Genomic DNA, 17,318 nt, shown 5'->3' on the forward strand with positions numbered 1-17,318 from the left:
AATCACACTGAAGCTGTATAGTGCCTTGGGTAGTATGGTCATTTTCACAGTATTAATTTTGCCTATCCAAGAGCATGGGAGATATTTCCATCTTCTAAGATGTTCTTTAATTTCTTTTTTGTTTTCTGTAGTTCTCATTATAGAGGTCACCTCTTTTTTTAGGTTGATTCCCAAGTATCTTATTGTTTTTGAGGCTAATGTGAATGGGTTAGTTTTTCTTATTTCTCCTTCAGTGAATTTATCACTGAAGTATAGAAATGCATTTGATTTTTGACATTGATTTTTTTATCCTGCTACTTTGCTGAATTCTTTTATTAATTCTAGAAGTTTTCTGATCGAGTTTTTTGGATTCTCTAAGTATAGAAGTTTTCTGATGAAGTGTTTTTTTTTTTGATCCTCTAATTATAGAATCATGTCATTGGCAAATAATGATAGTTTGAATTCTTCTTTTCCTATTCATATCCCTTTAATTTATTTTGTCTGTCTAATTTCTCTGGTTAAAGTCTCAAGGACTATTGAATAGAAGTGGTGAAAGAAGGCATTTCTGTATTGTTCCAGTTTTTAGAGGGAATGCTTCCAATTTTTTTCCACTTAGAATAATGTTGAGTTTAGCATAAATATATTTTATAATATTGAGGTATGTTCTTACTTTCCCTAGTTTTTCTAGTGTTTTGAACATGAAAGAATGCTATATTTTGTCTCTGCACCAATTGATATAGTTGTATGATTCTTATCTTTAAGTTTATTGATGCGATGAATTACATTTATTGATTTCCATATGTTGAACCAAACTTGCATCCCTGGAATGAACCCCACTTGATCATGGTGCACTATTTTTTAAATATGTTTTTGTATGTGATTTGCCAGAATTTTATTGAGAATTTTTGCATCAATATTCATCAGGGATATTGGTTTGAAATTTTCTCTCCTTGATTTGTATCTGGTTGGTTTTGGTATCAGAACGATGCTAGGTTTATAGAATGAGTTTGGAAGGGCTTCCTTGTTTTTTATTTCATGGAAAATTTGAAAATATTGGTATTAATTATTCTTTATAAGTCTAGTAGAAATCAGCTGTGAATCCATCCATCTGGTCCAAGGCTTTTCTTGGTTGGTAGGCATTTGATGGTGTCTTCTATTATCTTGCCTGAAATTGATCTATTTAAATTGTGTATGACCTCTTGACTTAGTTTGGATCTGAAAATTTTTTGGTGTCTTCAAGGTTTTCTGTCTTACTGGAGTATAAATTTTCAAAATAGTTTCTAATTATCTTCTGTATTTCAATAGTGTCTATTGTGATATTTCTTTTTCATCACAAATTTTAGTAATTTGAGTTTTCTCTCTCCTTCTTTTCATTAGGGTGGCTAAGGGTATATCAATTTTATTATTTTTTTCAAAGAATCAGCTTTTTGTTTGTCAATTATTTGAATTTTGTTTCAATTTCATTGATTTCTGCCCTGATTTTAATTATTTCCTTTTACTACTTTTGGTGTTGGTTTGTTCTTCTTTTTCTAGATGAGATGTAATGTCAGGTCATTTATTTGTTGACTTTTTCTTCTTTTATTCAATGAGGTTAATGCAATGAACTGTGTTCTTAGCAGTGCCTTTATAGTGTTCCAGAGATTTTGATAAGTTGTAGCGGAATCCTCATTGACCTCCTAAGAACTTTTTTTTTTCTCCTCCCTGATGTCTTCTGTTATCCATGTGTCATTCAATAATGTATTATTTAGTCTCAGGTATTGGAGTAGCTTTTATTTTTTATTTTATCATTAATTTCTAATTTAATTCCATTTTCATCAGTTAGACTGCAGAGTAGTATCTCTATTTTTTTGTATTTGCTAAGACTTGCTTTGTGGCATAACATATGGTCTAATTTGAATAAGGATCCATGTGCTGCTGAGAAGAAAGTGTATTTGCTCTCTGACAGATGGAATATTCTATATATGTCTGTTAAATCTAAATTACTGATTGTTTTATTGAATTCTAAGCTTCTTTGTTTGGTTTTTGTTTGTATAATCTATCCAGGGTTACCCAGTATCATTGTATTGTTGTCTATTCAATTCTTGTAGTTGAGAAGTGTTTGTTTGATATACATAGATGCCCTATTTGTGGGCTATAGATATTTATGACTGTTATGTCTTGTTGATGTATGAATCCTTAAGCAGTATAAAATTTCCTTCTTTATCCTGTTTCACTAGGCTTGGTTTGAAGTCCACTTTATCTGATGTGATGATGGAAACCCCTGCTTGTTTTCAGGATCCATGTGAGTGGTACATTCTCCCAACCCTTTTACCTTCAGTCTGTGGATGTCTCTTTCTTTGAGATGAGTCTCTTGAAGTAAGTATATTGTTGGGTATTTTTAAATTCAATTTATCAATCTATGTCTTTTAATTGATGAGTTTAGGCCATTGATATTCAGGGTTATTATTGATATATTATTTGTATTCCTGGTTATTTTGGTTTAGTTTTTGTTTCTAACTTGACTTGGTTTCTCCTTTGATTGGCCTTTCCTTTAGTGTAGTTATTTCCTTTTGCTGATTTTCATTGTTGTTTTTCATTTCTTCTTCATGAAATATTTTGTTGAGAATGCTCTGTAGTGCAGGCTTTCTCACTGTAAATTCTTTTGACTTTTGTTTATCATGAAAGGTTTCTATTTTGTCATAAAATATGAAGCTTAATTTTGCTGTATATAAGATTCTTGGTTGGTTAGGCCTAGGGTATTGGCTCAGTGGTGGTGAGCTTGCCTAGCCTGTGTGAGCTACTGAGTTTGATTCTCAGGACTGCATATAAATAAAGATCTATTAACAATTTTTAAAAAATCTTGGTTAGCATCCATTTTCTTATAGAGCTTGCTATATGTTATTCCAGGATCTCCTGGCTTTGAGGGTCTGGGTTGAAAAATATGCTGCAATCCAAATTATTTTCCTCCTATATGTGATATCATTCCTCTCTCTCTTGTGGCCTTTATGATTCTGTTCTTATTCTGTATTCTGGGCATTTTCATTGTAATGTGCCATGGTATAGATATGTTGTAATTTTTGTACATTTGGTGTCCTGTAAGCCTCTTGTATTTGATTTTCCAATTCATTCTTCATGTTTGGGAAATTTTATGGTATTATTTCATTCAAGAGATTGTGCATTCCTTTAGTTTGAATCTCTTTGCCTTCCTCTATCCCAAGAAATCTTAGATTTGGTCATTGGATGCTATTCCATAATTCTTGGTGTTCTGTTTATGGTTTTTTATTATCTTCACCATGTGGTCAACTTTATTTTCAAGACTGTATATTTTGTCTTCATTATCTGACATTCTGTCTTCCAAGTGATCTAGTCTGTTGGTGATGCTTTCTATTGAGTTCTTTATTTCATTTATTTTTTCCTTCATCTCAAGGATTTCCTTTTTTTCTGAATCTCTGTCTTTCTTGAAGTAATCTTTTGCTACCTGTATTTGATCCCTTATATCTTTGTTGGAGTAATCAATTTTTCCTGCATTTGCTTTCATATGTTATTCTTTAATTCTCAGATTATTTTAATTATGTACATTCTGCACTCCTCTGACATTTCATCAACTGCACTGTCAATGGAATCTATGTTGTAGTGTCTTGGTTTGTTTGGGGCATTTTCTTCCCTTACTTTTTCATGTTGTTAATGTGTCTTTCTTGCAGTGCAGAATTGAGATATTACAGTTTCTACTCTATAATCTTGTTGTGTCCATGCAGATTATCAATACGTCACCTTAGTATTGAGCTTCTAGTCCACAGCTGGTGTCCCAAGATGGATGCTACTTCAATTAAAGGTGGTAGCAGCAATTACAGAGGTAACTCAAGATAGCAGTGGGGTTATCCCAAGATGAATACAACCACTTTCAGAGATGGGGCTAGGCCTGGGGTCCTGGGTGGGTTGGCAGGGGCAGTCATTGGCCTTACCTGGGCCTGGGTTCCCTCATTGGTTGGCAGGGGCAGTTCTACATCTGGGCCTGGGCTCTAGCATGAGTTGGCAGGTTGGTGGGGCAGTCCTGGTCTTGATTTGAGTCTGGGCTCCCACAAGTGTTGGTAGGGTCAATCCTGGGCCTGGGCCTGAGCCATGGCATGGGTAGGCAGGGGCAGTCCTAGGCCTGGGCTCTGGAATGGGTTGGTGGGGGCAGTTCTAGGTCTGGGCCTGGTCTCTGGTGTTGGTCACTTCACTTTTAATGTGTTGACAGGATTTTCCTCACTGTGACCAAAATACAAACAACTTAAAGGAGAAAATATTGATTTTGTCTGATGGTTTCAGTTCATGCTTAGTTGGCTCCATTGCTTTAGTCATGAGGAAAGCAGAACATCATGGAGTAAGGATACAGCAGAGGAAACCTGCTCAGTCCATGGCAGCCAGGAGGAAAAAAGAAAGAGAGAAAGAGAGGCCAGGAGCAAATATAATCCTCAAGAACATGCCCTCAGTGACATACTTTGGGTAACCATGCCACATCTGCCTACAGTTTTCACTTCTTCCCAGTAGTGCATTAAAGTTATTAATCTATCAATTAAATTTATCCACTGATGAGACTATGTTCCTTCATTTCAAATAACTCTTCAAGGACTAATTTCAGATTCTTTACTGTTGGATATTGGCTTCTGTGTTAATTTGATAGATTCATCCATTATTTGATATTGTATACTTTAATCCAATTTTATGAATTTTAAATGTTTTAATGTGTTAAATAGGATTCATTCTATTTTATTCATTCTTTGCTATTTTATACTGTCCTATTTTTTCTTTCTGTTGCATTTTCTGCTTTGCCTGTCATACAATTGATTTTGCTGCTTCTTTTCATTTTATATATTTTTTAATTTATTTTAATTAGTTACACATTACAGTACATGATCTTGATATATCATACATTTGAATCAAATGAGGTATAATTTCTCATTATTCTGAGTGTCCAGATTGCAGAATCACATTGGTCATATAGTCACATATAAACATACAGCCATACTAGTGTCTGTTTTATTCTGCTGTCCTTCCTATCCCCCCTTCCTTTCCCCTCTCGTCCCATCAATTCTCTATACCCAATCTAATGTGACACACATCTTTTTTTTATATTTTTATGTTCTATATATTTTAATAGTAATTTTACTTGATTTAGTAAGTAACTTTTTAGCATAACTCTGCTTTTACACTTTTGAACTAGTGGAGTTTTGGCGAACACTTTCAATGAGTTTTTATAAGTTCATAACAAGTTCATAACACTGCAATAACTAAATCTATAGATTTCAAATTTTAAGGAATATCAGAGAAGGAATTTTAAAAAGTTTAATGCTAAAATAATCAATGAATTAAAAGAAGATTTAAGGAATTAACTAAGGAAGAAAACACAGGAAATGAAAGATTTCAATAGAGAGATAGAGAGATATTACAAATGAACCAAACAGGAATCTTGTAAATGAAAAATTCAACTAGCCAAATAAAAAGTCAGTGAAGAACCTCACTATCAAGTGGAAGAGTTAGAACACTCAGATAGAAATAAAAAGAAAGAAAGAAACTGTGAGCAGAATATACAAGAGCTCTGTAACAACATTAAAGAAATGAACTTAAGATTCACAGAGCTTCAGGAGGAAGGGAGATACAGACCACAGAAAACCTGTTCAGGGAAATAATATTAGAAAGTTTTCCTAATCTTGGGAATGAGATAAACATGCAGGAAGTGGAGGCATTTGGAATTCTAAATACACATGACTAGAAAAGAAATTTCATGACATATGGATAAAATACAAAAATTTCAAAATGAAGAATTCCAAAAACTGAAAGAGAAAGGCAGCAAGTGAATTATAAAAACTCATTAGAGATCCCCTTCACAGCCACCCAACCTTTGCTCTGCGGTTTGGACCGTCTATGCACAAACACTGAGAACCGAGAAATGGAGAGGTGGCGGGATGGATGGGGCCGGGAAGCGGGGTATTTCCTAACTGAGGAGGGCACTGTGTCCGAGCAGGTGGACTTGTGTTAGCGCACGGGTGGGAGTGTCGGTCACAAGCCAGTGGGTGCGTGTGTTGTATGCACACGTGTGCATGAGTGCATGGGGGAGTGTGTGTTGCCTGTGCGCATTCCTACCCGAGCAGGCAGAGAGCCCTTCATCCCTTACTCAACACAGGACTGGCCCTGGGGTAAGTAGGATCTCTGGAACTGGCTCGGGAGTGGGTCTAGGTGACGGTAATGTTGTCCGGATGTATTTAGGGGTTTCCTTTGTTGCTGTCCTGAGGCTGAGATGTGGACAGATGCTCAAAGATCACTGGCTTGCCAGAGCTTCATGCTGCCCTAAGAGTGCCACCCGCAGCTTTATGGTGTCAAAGTGCCTGTGTTAAGGATACCAGCGGCGGGGAAGGAGGCAGCTGATACTCAGCCTGGGGCTCCATTAGGCAGGTGGCCAGCCATCCCTCCCTCTGGAGCCATGTGAAATTTCAGTCTCTCATCCCCTCCAACACCATGAATATTTAAGTAATGTTAATGACCCTTTGAAAATGGACCATCTATGTAGCAGTGTCCCTGTAGCATGCTCTTTTTAGGTCTTTAGGGAATAGACCGAGAAGGGGAATAGCTGGGTCAAATGGTGGTTCCATTCCCAGCTTTCCAAGAAATCTCCATACTGCTTTCCAAATTGGCTGCACCAATTTGCAGTCCCACCAGCAATGTACAAGTGTACCCTTTTCCCCACATCCTCGCCAGCACTTGTTGTTGTTTGACTTCATAATGGCTGCCAATCTTACTGGAGTGAGATGGTATCTTAGGGGGTTTTGATTTGCATTTCTCTGACTACTAGAGATGGGTGAGCATTTTTTCATGTACTTGTTNGGATAGTAGAGGATAGGAAAGGCAGCAGAATACAACAGACACTAGTATGGCAACATGTAAATCAATGGATGTGTAACTGATGTGATTCTGCAATCTGTATATGGGGTAAAAATGGGAGTTCATAACCCACTTGAATCAAAGTGTGAAATATGATATATCAAGAAGTATGTAATGTTTTGAACAACCAACAATAAAAAATTAAAAAAAAATGGACCATCTAGAAATCCCAAGAGAGAACACAAAGGTTCACACAAATGTCCTACACAGAAAACAGCTTTAAAAAAAAAAAGAAAAAAAAAGCTTTGTGTGCCCCACTTTACCACACTTTCTATGCTGGAAATAAAAAATCACCTGAAGTTGATTTCTTTAGTTCATGCTTTCTTGGTGATTCTCCAGCATTGCAAGTCAGACACCCTCCCCCACCCCTTGAGTTTTCAGCCTCAAGTGGCCTTCAGCTTTCTCAATCCCTAGAGGAGGTCCTGGACTCAATTTTGCTTGTCAAACACAGCAGGAAGGTAACTGTGGTCCACTTTTTGCTTTGAATATAACCCTTACTGCTCTGCCCCCTTTTTTCAGGTGATGCTGGGGATTGAACCCAGGACCTTGTGTATGTGAGGCAAGCACTCTACAACTGAGCTATATCCCCAGCCCCCTGCTACTTATTTTTAATAATAGATATTTTCCTTTCTCTTCCTCTCTCCCTGCTCCTCCCTATTCTCCCCCACTATCTAATCTCAGGGGAAACAGGATTACCATTCTTTCCCTTCCTTGGCAAAGTTAATCTGTCCTTGAGGGGCTGGGCTCTATGATAGAGTGCTTGCCTAGCATGTGTGAGGCACTGGGTTCAACCCTCAGCACTACATAAAAATAAATAAATGGAGGTATTTTGTCCATCTACAACTGAAAAAAAAATGTTAAAAAAAATCTGTCCTTGAGTACCCACCATAGGAACAAAGTAATCCAGACTTTGGGGATGGTACCAGAAGATCTCATAAATGACTATCTTCCAAATTAACAAGTGAATTACAACTTCAACAGAGAATGTAGCCTTTGAATCACCTCTTTAAAAGCCCCCCTATTCCTACTGATGGGCAGAATCACACAACCTTTGAGACAGTAATACCTTGTGTTTCTCCTTTGCTAGCAAAGCAATAAACCTTCTTTTTCCTTTTTCTCAAAAAAAAAATCATTAGAATAACAGAAGATTTCCTATCCAAAACTCTAAAATCCAGGATGATAAGGAATGATACATTTCAAGTTCTAAAAGAAAATGACTCCCAAGCATTACTATAGGCATCAAAGTTATTCCTCAGAATTGAAGAATAAATAAAAATTACCCAAGATAAGCATAACCTAAAAGAATTCATGACCAGTAAACCAGCATTTCAGAAAATACTTAAAGGAATCTTACATACAGAAGAGAAAAATTAAAAAAAAAAACAGGGAAACATGGGAAAGAATAAATAACACTAGAAATATAAATAAGCAATTAAGAATTAGGAATGAAGGGATCCAAGATGGTGGGCTAGAGGGAGGCTGCATTCCCTGTTGCTCAGGGACCTGGAATTCAAGTATTGGTAATATTGGTTCTCTGAGTGATTGGAGGACCCCCAACAGCTGCTCCCACACAGGAATCATGCACCCATGCCATGCAGGTCTCCAGGCCTCAGCTTTAGCATAGGACTTCCAACCATTGTCCCATGCAGAATCAACCAGTGCCTGAGTAAGACCACTGGCATTGGCATTAGCACCTATGCAGGACTCCTGGCCACCCACCCATGCAAGAATATCAGCCATGCTCCAACACATGACACCCAGCCACAGCCCACATGCAGGAATTCCAACCACCACTCCCATGTGTATTCCCCTCTATGAATGTGGGGCTCCTCCAGTTGCCTCCATCTTGGACCACTAAAACCACTGACATAGTCCCCTACATGCAGTAGCTTACACCTGGGGACACTGCACTGAGTCTGGAGACAGCCACCAATCACAATACTGAACACCACAGAGCTGCATCTCTGAACATGCTGCTCAATACCAGCACCTGGCCCCATCCAACCCATTGCTGAAAGCCACTGCCTCCATATTGGGTCAACATTTGCCATCTTTATTTGGGGCAACTCCCAGCTTGGAACACTGGCTGGGGCTTAGAAGCAATATCAAGGTACTGAAAGTCCTCAACACCACAATCCCCCTGGCTGCCACAAACCCAGCACAGTGTGGCTACATGGCCAGTCGGTAGCTTACAAAACCGGGTCCTAAACTGCCTAATACAAAACAACTCTCTGGGAAGAATGAGATCCAAGATGGCGGATTAGAGGAGAACTCATTTCTACCATGACCCCGAGTTAGTGGATAGACGGTCCCCCCATAGGAGCCCTCACCCATGAATTTAAACTTCATGGGGCCTGTGACAGGACTTTAAACAGCGCCTGCTCACAAATGCAATCCAGAACGTGAGAAACTCCAAGTTGCTCTGTGCATGGAACCCTGCCAGCGGAATTGAGTGCTGCGGAGTTCTGGCAGCTCAGAGACACAGAGTTTCAGATCCTTTGGAGATAGAACACACCAGACTACGACCCACATCTCCACAGGGCATCGGACTGAGGACTGAAGTTTGGACTTAGTAGAGAAACATCCCAGTTCCCTCCCTCTCACCAGACACCCTGGCACGGAAACGGGCAGTCTCCATCTTGGAAAATCTACCTCATCAGCTTTGGGCGGATCTCGTGGACAGAGAGATTGGCGACAGATAAGCTATGATGACTTGGTGAGTGCCCAACAAAGAGCCTTCAGTTGATCGTGGGTACGGAGAGGCCAGGGCACCACATGCCTAGAGTGAACCCAGGGCTGTGGTGAGGAGCCCCAGTGATTGGGGCCTGGTGAGCAGGAGAAGTGAGGGGGATAGAGACCGGGAGCAACCCAAAGAGACCAGGATTGGAGAGGCGCCTGGCAGGGGAGGGAGAGCTGCCCAACACGGATTGCTTCCTACATCCTGGGGGCAGAGACTCAATCTGGACTGCACAACACCACCTACTGGTAAAGAAGAAAACAGAACTCTAAGAGTGCATTTTTTTCTTACTTTCTTTCACTTTCTTCTTCTTTTCTTTTTACTTTTCTTCCTCCTTCTCTTCCCTTCCCAACTTCCCAAGCGTTACTATTTCAACTACATGTAATTTACTAAATGCAAATAGGTGAATGTTTCTATGCTTCTTATAGTCCTCCCAAGTATTTAGCTACCCCAAAATACTCCTGTCTATTCTCCTGTTAATAACTCCCTTCATTAGAGCTCTTCTCCAAAGTATCTAAGATACATTAACCCCCATATCCTCACATCTTTCCTCCTAAACATAAAGTCTTGCGTCTGACCCTCAATTCTCTATATGCCATCAGAATCTGTATGCCTTTTATGAAGCTAATGAATTTCCTTTAAATTACAATTTAGCCCAACATCTCTAGACATTGTCTCCCATCACAAAGGAGAGATCTTGGAGCTATACAAAAACAACACAAATTTATAGGAGTAAATAATAACAGAGCAGTCACACATAGCTGGAAAGAAATGTGAGCATCATGAAAAAAAAAACAAGGAAAAAAAGGAACACAAACAATGCGGGACAACTCAACAATAGAGGAGTTGGTAGCTGCAGCAGAAAAAATGTCAGATAAAGATTTCAAGATATACATGCTCAGATGATATGGAGTCTCAAGGAAGACCTTAGAAAGCAAATGCAGACAATGAAAGATCACTTTGACAACGAATTACATAAACAAATCCAAGAACAAAAGATCAACTCTACAGGGAGATAGAGGTTATACCAAAAAAAAAAAAAACAGAAATCCTGGAAATGAAGGAAATTATAAACCAAATTAAAAATTCAAATGAGAGTATCACCAGTAGAGTAGACCAATTAGAAGTCAGAACATCAGACAACAAAGACAAAATATATCATCTCGAAAAGAGTCTAGACAACTCAGAAAGGCTGGTAAGAAACCACGAGCAGAACATCCAAGAAATTTGGGATGCCATAAAAAGACCAAATTTAAGAGTTATTGGGATAGAGAAAGGCATAGAGGTCCAAACAAAAGGAATGAGCAACTGTTCAATGAAATAATTTTAGAAAATTTTCCAGACATGAAGAATGAAATGGAAATCCAAATTCTAGAAGCCTATAGGACACAGAATGTACAAAACCATAAGAGTCCACACCAAGACACATTGTAATGAAAATGTCCAACATACAGAACAAGGAGAGAATTTTAAAAGCTACAAGAGAAAGGAGGCAGATTACATTTAGGGATAAACCAATTAGGTTAAGAGCTGATTTTTCATCACAGACTCTGAAAGCTAGAAGATTCTGGAACAACGTATTTCAAACGCTGAAAGATAATGGGTTCCAACGAAGAATCTTGTATCCAGCAAAATTAAGCTTCAGGTTTGACAATGGAATAAAAACCTTCCACAATAAACAAAAGTTAAAAGAATTTGCTGCTAGAAAACCAGCTCTGCAAAGCATCTTGGGCAAAACATTACATGAAGAGGAAATGAAAAACAACAATGAAAATCAACAGTGTGAAGTAGTACATTAAAGAGAAAAACTAATCGAAGAGGAAAAACAAATCAAGTTAAATAACAAAAATAAACAAACATGACTGGAAGTACAAACCATATCTCAATATAAACCCTAAATGTTAATGGCTTAAACTCACCAATCAAAAGATATAAGCTAGTAGACTGGATTAAAAAAAAAAAGATCCAACAATATGCTGCCTACAGGAGACTCATCTGATAGTAAAAGACATACATAGACTGAAGGTGAAAGATTGGGAAAAATCATATCACTCACATGGACCTCGGGAGCAAGCAGGGATGTACACACTCATATCAAATAAAATAGACTTCAAGACAAAGTTAATCAAAAAGGATAAAGAAGGACACTACATACTGTGAAAGGGAACCATTCACCAACAAGACATAAAACAGTCATTAAAATATATGCACCAAATAATGGTGCAGTTATGTTCATCAAACAAACTCTTCTCAAGTTCAAGAAATTTGGGATACCATAAAAAGACCAAATTTAAGAGTTATTGGGATAGAGGAAAGTATAGAGGTCCAAACAAATAATCATGGGTGACTTTAACACACCTGTCTCACCACTGGATAGATCTTCCAAACAAAAGTTGAATAAAGAAACTATAGATCTCAATAACACAATTAATAACGTAGACTTAATTGACATATACAGAACATACCACGCAACATCAAGCTGATACACTTTCTTCTCAGCAGCACATGGATCCTTCTCAAAAATAGAGCATATATTATGCCATAGGGCAACTCTTAGCAAATATAAAGGAGTAGAGATATTACCATGAATTTTATCCAATCATAATGGAATGAAATTGGAAATCAATGATAAAATAAGGAAGAAAAATTTCTACATCACTTGGAGAATGAACAATATGCTACTGAATAAACAATGGGTTACAGAAGACATCAAGAAGGAAATTAAAAAATTCTTAGAGATAAATGAAAACACAGACAAAACATCAAAATCTATGGGACACTATGAAAACAGTACTAAGAGAACAATTCATTGTATGGAGTTCATTCCTCAAAAAAAGAAAAAGCCAACAAATAAATGATCTCACACTTCATCTCAAAGCCCTAGAAAAAGAAGAGCAAATCAGCAGCAAATGCAGTAGAAGGCAAGAAATAATTAAAATCAGAGCTGAAATCAATGAAATCAAAATAAAAGAAACAATTGAAAAAATTAAAAGTTGGTTCTTTGAAAAAATAAATAAGATTGACAGAGCCTTAGCCATGCTAATGAAGAGAAGAGAGAGAGAACCTCAATTAACTAGCATACGAGATGAAAAAGGCACTATTACAACAGACACTACAGAAATACAGAAGATAATTAGAAATTATTTTGAAACCTTATACTCCAATAAAATAGAAGATAGTGAAGGCATTAATAAATTCCTAAAGTCATGTGACCTGTCCAGATTGAGTCAGGAAGACATACACAACTTAAACAGACCAATATCATGTGAGGAAATAGAAGAAGCCTTCAAAAGATTACCAACCAAGAAAAGCCCAGGACCAGTCGAGTATACAGCAGAGTTTTACAAGAACTTTAAAGAAGAACTAACACAATACTCTTCAATATATTTCAGGAAATAGAAAAAGAGGGAGTATTTCCAAATTCACTCTAGGAAGCCAACATCACCCTGATTCCAAAACCAGACAAAGACACTTCAAAGAAAGAAAATTTCAGACCAATATCTCTAATGAATTTAGATGCAAAAATCCTCAATAAAATTCTGGCAAATTGGATACAAAAACATCAAAAAGATCGTGCACCATGATCAAGTGGGTTTCATCCCCGGGATGCAGAGCTGGTTCAACATACGGAAATCAATAAATGTTATTTACCACATCAATAGACTTAAAGATAAGAACCATATGATCATCTCAATAGATGCAGAAAAAGCATTCAACAAATTATAGCATCCCTTTATGTTTAAAACACTAGAAAAACTAGAGATAACAGGAACTTACCTCAAAATTGTAAAAGCTATCTATGCTAAGCCTTAGGCCAGCATCATTCTAAATGGAGAAAAACTTAAGGCATTCCCTCTAAAATCTGGAACAAGACAGGGATGCCCTCTCTCACCACTTCTATTCAACAGTTCTTGAAACACTAGCCAGAGCAACTAGACAGATGAAAGAAATTAAAGGCATAAATATAGGAAAAGAAGAACTTAAACTAGCACTACTTGCTGATGATATGATCCTATACCTAGCAGACCCAAAAAGTTCTACCAAGAAACTTTTAGAACTAGTAAATGAATTCAGAAAAGTGGCAGGATATAAAATCAACACCCATAAATCAAAGGCATTCTTGTATATCAGTGACAAATCTTCTGAAATGGAAATGAGTAAAACTACCCCATTGACAATATCCTCAAAAAAAAAATACTTGGGAATTAACTTAACAAAAGAGGTGAAAGATCATACAATGAAAACTGTAGAACCCTAAAGAGAGAAATAGAAGAAGACCTTAGAAGATGGAAAGATATTCCTTGCTCATGGATAGGCAGAATTAATATTATTAAAATGGCCATAATACCTAAAGCACTCTACATATTCAATGCAATTCTGATCAAAATCCCAATGGCATTCCTCACAGACATAGAAAAAGCAATCATGAAATTCATCTGGAAAAATAAAAGACCCAGAATAGCTAAAGCAATTCTAAGCAGGAAGTGTGAAACAGGTGGTATTGCTACACCAGATGTTAAACTGTACTTCAGAGCAATAGTAACAAAAACAGCATGGTACTGGCACCAAAACAGGCTGGTAGACCAATGATACAGAATAGAGGACACAGAGACCAACTCAAAAAATTACAACTACGTTATATTAGACAAAGGTGCTAAAAGCATGCAATGGAGAAAGGATAGCATCTTCAACAAATGGTGCTGGGAAAACTGGAAATCCACGTGCAACAAAATGAAATTGAATCCCTATCTCTCACCATGCACAAAAGTTAACTCAAAATGGATCAAGAATCTAGAAATCAAACCAGAGACTCTGCATCTAATAGAAGAAAAAGTTGGGCCTAATTTCCATCACGTAGTGTTAGGCCCCAAGTTCCTTAATAAGATGACTATAGCACAAGGATTAAAACCAAGAATCAACAAATGGGATGAATTCAAACTAAAAAGTTTTTTTTTTTCTCAGCAAGAGAAATAATATGTGAGGTAAATAGGGAGGCTACATCCTGGGAACAAATTTTTACCCCTCACACGTCAGATAGAGCTTTAAGCTCTAGGGTATACAAAGAACTCAAAAAGTTAAACAACAAAAAACCAAATAACCCAATCAACAAATGGGCCAAGGACCTGAACAGACATGTCTCAGAAGAGGATATGCAAACAATCAACAAACACCAAAAAAAAAAAAATGCTCACCATCTCTAGCAATCAGAGAAATACAAATTAAAACTACTCTAAGATACCATCTCACTTCAGTAAGAATGGCAGCCATTATGAAGTAAAACAACAAGTGCTGGCTAGGATGCGGGGGGAAAAGGTACACTCATACATTGCTGGTGGGACTGCAAATTGGTGCAGCCAATTTGGAAAGCAGTATGGAGATTCCTTGGAAAACTGAGAATGGAACCACCATTTGACCCAGCTATTCCTCTTCTGGGACTATACCCAAAAGACCTAAAAATGGCATACTACAGGGGCACAGCCACATCAATGTTTATAGCAGCACAATTCACAATAGCTGGACTGTGGAGCCAACCTAGATGCCATTCAATGGATGAATAGATTTTAAAAATGTGGCATTTACAGACAATGGAATATTAGTCAGCACTAAAAAATAACAAGATCATGGCATTTGCAGGGAAATGGATGGCATTAGAGAAGATTATGCTAAGTGAAGTTAGCCAATCCCAAAAAACAAATGCCAAATGTCTTCTCTGATATAAGGGGGGTGATTCAAAATGGGGTAGGGAAGAAGAACATGAGAAGAAAATTACCTCTAGGTAGGGAAGAGAGCTGGGAGGGAAAGGGAGGGAGAAGGGGAATTGCATGGAAGATGGAAGGAGACCCTCATGGTTATACAGAATACACGTATGACAATGTGAGGGGGAAAAAAAAAGAAGTGTGTCACATTAGATTGGGTAGAGAGAAGTGATGGGAGGGGAGGGGAGGGGAAGGGGGAATGGAAGGACAGCAGAATAAAATAGACATTATTATTGCTGTGGGTACATGTGTGACTGCATGACAAATGTGATTCTGCAACCTGTATACTCAGAAAAATGAGAATTATGTCCCATCTGATTCAAATGTGTGATATGTCAAGATCATTGTACTGTCATGTGTAACTAAGTAAAACGAATTTTAAAAAAAACAAACAACTCTCTGCACACAGGCGTGCCGCCCCCCAGAGCACAGCCTGCAACAACTTCTAGAGAGAAAAGTTCCTGATTAGGAACTAGAAGGGAGGAGTTGAGTGAGATATAGTTTAGAGACTAAATTAGAGGTCAGGAATTGTGAGATCACAGGTGATATGTGGAGATAATACCAGGTGCCAACATCATACAAGCAAGCCCCAAAGGAGATCCTTGGGATGCAGTCTCCCACTGGGGACCTGTGGGTTTCATACCCCACTGCCAGGTGCCCTGCACTCAAGACCAACACTCTCACCCTGGTAACCTTCACCATCCTGAGGGTGGAGATACCAGCAAATCACAGACAGCCCCACCTGTAGGACGAGAAGGCAAGCAGGAAACATACTGATCTCCAACCAAAACAATCCTTGTATCTTTCTTTTAGATTTTTTTCTTTCTCCCTCTCTCTTTTCCCACTCTTACATTCCCAACATTGTGAAGTATGGATGAGGACTGGCACGTATGAATTGTATATTATAGTGGTTTGCATATTTATTTATCTCCAGATTTTTATATATTTTTTTATTTTTCTTAATTTTATATTTGTTTTTGAACACTTTCAATCGTCTTCCCACTTACCTATCTACTCCAAATCACTTTATCTTTCTTTTCCTGCTACTAACCAACTTCTTTAGATTCCACTTTCATACTTTCTAAGATCTAATAACTCTGTATCCTTACCTCCTTCCCTCTCAACACCTCATTTTACACCTCACCCCCTGGTTCTCTGTCCACCATCAGAAAATGTAGACCCTTTTCCAAACCTACTGTTAATATTATAGATAATAATTAAACTCACCATTTCTGTATATTGTGACAAAACTGAAGACATCTTAATAACAGCTATTTGTTTTAAGTTTGTATATTGTTTGTATTTGGATCTGTGAACATTGTTCATCTCTCAAAGGAGAGGTCTTGGGACCCTGCAGGGGCACTATAAGCCTATGAGGTAAAAATGATAATGCCTCAGATATGCAGTGCTAGAAGGGAAGACACAAACAACATGAAGAAACAAGGGGAAAAAAGTGCCCCAGACAAATCAAGATACTACATTATTAGAACCCATGGCCAGCTCAACAGAAGAAATTACAGAGAAGGAGTTCAGGATGTACATAATTAAAATGTTCTGCAAATTAAAGGATGATATAAGAAAACAAATACAGGCAACAAAAGATCACTTTGATAAAGAGCTACATAAGCAAATACAGGAAGCAAAAGATTACTTCAATAAAGAGATAGAGGTTCTGAAAAAACAAACAGAAATCCTTGAATGAAAGAAACAATAAACCAAATTAAAAGCTCAATAGGAAACATCGCTCACAGATTAGATCACTTGGAAGACAGGACCTCAGACGATGAAGACAAAATATATAATCTTGAAAAGAACATAGAACACACAGTGAAGATAGTAAGAAACCATGAGCAGAGCATTCAAGAAATATAGGATAACATAAAAAGAATGAATGTAAGATAGAGAAAGGCATAGAGTTCCAAACTAAAGAAATGAACAATCTATTCAAT

The sequence above is a fragment of the Marmota marmota genome, unplaced genomic scaffold (genome assembly GCF_001458135.2).
Source record: "Marmota marmota marmota unplaced genomic scaffold, marMar, whole genome shotgun sequence".
NCBI lineage: Eukaryota > Metazoa > Chordata > Mammalia > Rodentia > Sciuridae > Marmota > Marmota marmota.